Raw genomic sequence first — 6,000 nt, 5'->3', positions numbered from 1 at the left:
CTTTGTTACCATATTTTGTAGAATATGTAGGTGTATTATTATTTTCGATCCCTATAAAAATTTCACAAATCCTCTTCAAAGACAAGAGCTTAGTACACGAAAAACTTGCAAAATTTGAATCTACCATAACTCTTTCAAATGGTGTGAGATTTTGAAGATTCTTGTCTCTTTTTGTTGATGGTTACCATATTTTCGAGAATTTGTAGGCGTATCATTAGTCTTCGATCCCTATAAAAATTTCACAAATCCTCTTCAAAGCCAAAGGGATTAGTACACGAAAAACATGCAAACTTTGAAACTACCATAACTCTTTTAAATGGTGTGAGATTTTGAATATTTTCATCTCTTTTGGTTGATATTTACCATATTTTCGAGAATATGTAGGCATATCATTATTTTTCGATCCGTATAAAAATTTCACAAATCCTCTTCAAATCCAAAAGGGGTTAGTACACGAAAAACTTGCAAAATTTGAAACTACCATAACTCTTTCAAATGGTGTGTGATTTTGATGATTCTTGACTCTTTTTGTTCTTTGTTACCATATTTTTTTAGAATATGTAGGCGTATCATTAGTTTTCGATCCCTATAAAAATTTCACAAATCCTCTTCAAAGCCAAGAGGTTAGTACACGAAAAACTTGCAAAATTTGAAACTACCATAACTCTTTCAAATGGTGTGAGATTTAGAAGATTCTTCTCTCTTTTTGTTGATGGTTACCATATTTTCGAGAATATGTAGGCGTATCATTAGTTTTCGATCCCTATAAAAATTTCACAAATCCTCTTCAAAGTCAAAGGGGTTAATACACGAAAAAGTTGCAAAATTTGAAACTACCATAACTCTTTTGGTTGATGTTTACCATATTTTCAAAAATATAAAGGCATATAATTAGTTTTCGATCCGTATATAAATTTCACAAATCCTCTTCAAATCCAAAAGGCGTTAGTACACGAAAAAATTGCAAAATTTGAAACTACTATAACTCTTTCAAATGGTGTGTGATTTTGATGATTCTTGACTCTTTTGGTTTTTTGTTACCATATTTTTCAGAATATGTAGGCGTATCATTAGTTTTCGATCCCTATAAAAATTTCACAAATCCTCTTCAAAGCGAAGAGGTTAGTACACGAAAAACTTGCAAAATTTGAAACTACCATAACTCTTTCAATTGGTGTGAGATTTAGAAGATTCTTGTCTCTTTTGGTTGATAGTTACCATATTTTCGAGAATGTGTAGGCGTATCATTTGTTTTCGATCCCTAAAAAAATTTCACAAATCCTCTTCAAAGCAAAAGGGATTAGTACACGAAAAACATGCAAACTTTGAAACTACCATAACTCTTTCAAATGGTGTGAGATTTTTAAAATTCTTGTCTCTTTTGGTTTATGGTTACCATATTTTCGAGAATGTGTAAGCGTATCATCAGTTTTCAATCCCTATAAAAATTTCAAATATCCTCTTCAAATCCAAAGGGGTTAGTACACGAAAAAATTGCAAAATTTAAAACTACCATATCTCTTTCAAATGGTGTGAGATTTTGAAGATTCTTGTCTCTTTTGGTTTATGGTTACCATATTTTCGAGAATTTGTAGGCGTATCATTAGTTTTCAATCCCTATAAAAATTTCACAAATCCTCTTCAAAGCCAAATGGGTTAGTACACGAAAAACTTGTAAAATTTGAAACTACCAGAACTCTTTCAAATGGTGTGTAATTTTTAAGATTCTTGTCTCTTTTTGTTTTTGGTTACCATATTTTCGAGAATTTGTAGGCGTATCATTAGTTTTCGATCCCCATAAAAATTTCACAAATCCTCTTCAAATTCAAAGGGGTTAGTACACGAAAAACTTGCAACATTTGAAACTACCATAACTCTTTTAAATGCTGTGAGATTTTACATATTTTCATCTCTTTTGGTTGTTGTTTACCATATTTTCAAGAACATATAGGTATATCATTAGTTTTCGATCCGTATATAAATTTCACAAATCCTCTTCAAATCCAAAAGGCGTTAGTACACGAAAAAATTGCAAAATTTGAAACTACCATAACTCTTTCAAATGGTGTGTGATTTTGATGATTCTTGACTCTTTTGGTTTTTTGTTACCATATATTTTAGAATATGTAGGCGTATCATTAGTTTTCGATCCCTATAAAAATATCACAAATACTCTTCAAAGCCAAGAAGTTAGTACACGAAAAACTTGCAAAATTTAAAACTACCATAACTCTTTCAAATGCTGTGAGATTTAGAAGATTCTTGTCTCTTTTGGTTGATAGTTACCATATTTTCGAGAATGTGTAGGCGTATCATTAGTTTTCGATCATTATAAAAATTTCTGAAATCCTCTTCAAAGCCAAAGGGATTAGTACACGAAAAACATGCAAAATTTGAAACTACCATAACTCTTTCAAATGGTGTGTAATTATTAAAATTCTTGTCTCTTTTGGTTGATGTTTACCATTTTTTCGAGAATATGTAGGCATATCATTAGTTTTCGATCCCTAAAAAAATTTCAAATATCCTCTTCAAATCCAAAGAGGTTAATACACGAAAAAATTGCAAAATATGAAACTACCATACCTCTTTCAAATGGTGTGAGATTTTGAAGATTTCTGTCTCTTTTGGTTGATGGTTACCATAATTTCGAGAATTTGTAGGCGTATCATTAGTTTTTCAATCCCTATAAAAACTTCAAATATCCTCTTCAAATCCAAAGGGGTTAGTACACGAAAAAATTGTAAAATTTGAAACTACCATACATCTTTCAAATGGTGTGAGATTTTGAAGATTATTGTCTCTTTTGGTTGATGGTTACCATATTTTCGAGAATTTGTAGGCGTATCATTAGTTTTCGATCCCTATAAAAATTTCACAAATCATCTTCAAATCCAAAGGGGTTAATCACAAAAAACTTGCAAAATATGAAACTACCATAACTCTTTTAAATGGTGTGAGATTTTGAATATTTTCATCTCTTTTGGTTGATGTTTACCATATTTTCGAGAATATGTAGGCATATCATTAGTTTTCGATACCTATAAAAATTTAAAATATCCTCTTCAAATCCAAAGGGTTTAGTACACGAAAAAATTGCAAAATTTGAAACTACCATACCTCTTTCAAATGGTGTGAGGTTTTGAAGATTCTTGTCTCTTATGGTTGATGGTTACCATATTTTCGAGAATTTGTAGGCGTATCATTAGTTTTCGATCCCCATAAAAATTTCACAAATCCTCTTCAAATTCAAAGGGGTTAGTATACGAAAAACTTGCAACATTTGAAACTACCATAACTCTTTTAAATGCTGTGAGATTTTACATATTTTCATCTCTTTTGGTTGTTGTTTACCATATTTTCAAGAACATATAGGTATATCATTAGATTTCGATCCGTATATAAATTTCACAAATCCTCTTCAAATCCAAAAGGCGTTAGTACACGAAAAAATTGCAAAATTTGAAACTACCATACCTCTTTCAAATGGTGTGAGATTTTGAAGATTCTTGTCTGTTTTGGTTGATGGTTACCATATTTTCGAGAATTCGTAGGCGTATCATTAGTTTTCGATCCCTATAAAAATTTCACAAAGCCTCTTCCAAGCCAAATGGGTTAGTACACGAAAAACTTGTAAAATTTGAAACTACCAGAACTCTTTCAAATGGTGTGTAATTTTTAAGATTCTTGTCTCTTTTTGTTTTTGGTTACCATATATTCGAGAATTTGTAGGCGTATCATTAGTTTTCGATCATCATAAAAATTTCACAAATCCTCTTCAAATTCAAAGGGGTTAGTACACGAAAAACTTGCAACATTTGAAACTACCATAACTCTTTTAAATGCTGTGAGATTTTACATATTTTCATCTCTTTTGGTTGTTGTTTACCATATTTTCAAGAACATATAGGTATATCATTAGATTTCGATCCGTATATAAATTTCACAAATCCTCTTCAAATCCAAAAGGCGTTAGTACACGAAAAAATTGCAAAATTTGAAACTACCATAACTCTTTCAAATGGTGTGTGATTTTGATGATTCTTGACTCTTTTGGTTTTTTGTTACCCTATATTTTAGAATATGTAGGCGTATCATTAGTTTTCGATCCCTATAAAAATATCACAAATCCTGTTCAAAGCCAAGAAGTTAGTACACGAAAAACTTGCAAAATTTAAAACTACCATAACTCTTTCAAATGCTGTGAGATTTAGAAGATTCTTGTCTCTTTTGGTTGATAGTTACCATATTTTCGAGAATGTGTAGGCGTATCATTAGTTTTCGATCATTATAAAAATTTCTGAAATCCTCTTCAAAGCCAAAGGGATTAATTAGTACACGAAAAACATGCAAAATTTGAAACTACCATAACTCTTTCAAATGGCGTGTAATTATTAAAATTCTTGTCTCTTTTGGTTTATGGTTACCATATTTTCGAGAATGTGTAAGCGTATCATCAGTTTTCAATCCCTATAAAAATTTAACAAGTCCTCTTCAAAGCCAAAGGGATTAGTACACGAAAAACATGCAAACTTTGAAACTACCATAACTCTTTTAAATGGTGTGAGATTTTGAATATTTTTATCTCTTTTGGTTGATGTTTACCATATTTTCGAGAATATGTAGGCATATCATTAGTTTTCGATCCGTATAAAAATTTCAAATATCCTCTTCAAATCCAAAGAGGTTAGTACACGAAAAAACTGCAAAATTTGAAACTACCATACCTCTTTCAAATGGTGTAAGATTTTGAAGATTCTTGTCTCTTTCGGTTGATGGTTACCATATTTTCGAGAATTTGTAGGCGTATCATTAGTTTTCGATCCCTATAAAAATTTCACAAATTCTCTTCAAAGCCAAGAGGTTAGTACACGAAAAACTTGTAAAATTTGAAACTACCATAACTCTTTCAAATGGTGTGAGATTTAGAAGATTCTTGTCTCTTTTGGTTGATAGTTACCATATTTTCGAGAATGTGTAGGCGTAATATTAGTTTTCGATCCCTATAAAAATTTCACAAATCCTCTTCAAAGCTAAAGGGATTAGTACACGAAAAACATGCAAACTTTGAAACTACCATAACTCTTTCAAATGGTGTGTGATTTTTAAAATTCTTGTCTCTTTTTGTTTTTGGTTACCATATTTTCGAGAATTTGTAGGCGTATCATTAGTTTTCTATCCCCATAAAAATTTCACAAATCCTCTTCAAATTCAAAGGGGTTAGTATACGAAAAACTTGCAACATTTGAAACTACCATAACTCTTTTAAATGCTGTGAGATTTTACATATTTTCATCTCTTTTGGTTGTTGTTTACCATATTTTCAAGAACATATAGGTATATCATTAGATTTCGATCCGTATATAAATTTCACAAATCCTCTTCAAATCCAAAAGGCGTTAGTACACGAAAAAATTGCAAAATTTGAAACTACCATAACTCTTTCAAATGGTGTGTGATTTTGATGATTCTTGACTCTTTTGGTTTTTTGTTACCATATATTTTAGAATATGTAGGCGTATCATTAGTTTTCGATCCCTATAAAAATATCACAAATCCTGTTCAAAGCCAAGAAGTTAGTACACGAAAAACTTGCAAAATTTAAAACTACCATAACTCTTTCAAATGCTGTGAGATTTAGAAGATTCTTGTCTCTTTTGGTTAATAGTTACCATATTTTCGAGAATGTGTAGGCGTATCATTAGTTTTCGATCATTATAAAAATTTCTGAAATCCTCTTCAAAGCCAAAGGGATTAATTAGTACACGAAAAACATGCAAAATTTGAAACTACCATAACTCTTTCAAATGGCGTGTAATTATTAAAATTCTTGTCTCTTTTGGTTTATGGTTACCATATTTTCGAGAATGTGTAAGCGTATCATCAGTTTTCAATCCCTATAAAAATTTAACAAGTCCTCTTCAAAGCCAAAGGGATTAGTACACGAAAAACATGCAAACTTTGAAACTACCATAACTCTTTTAAATGGTGTGAGATTTT

The sequence above is a fragment of the Urtica dioica genome, chromosome 1 (genome assembly GCF_054948205.1).
Source record: "Urtica dioica subsp. dioica isolate 48M chromosome 1, U.dioica_male_clone48M_v1_H2, whole genome shotgun sequence".
Lineage (NCBI taxonomy): Eukaryota > Viridiplantae > Streptophyta > Magnoliopsida > Rosales > Urticaceae > Urtica > Urtica dioica.
Note: the sequence above shows the minus strand (reverse complement) of the source record.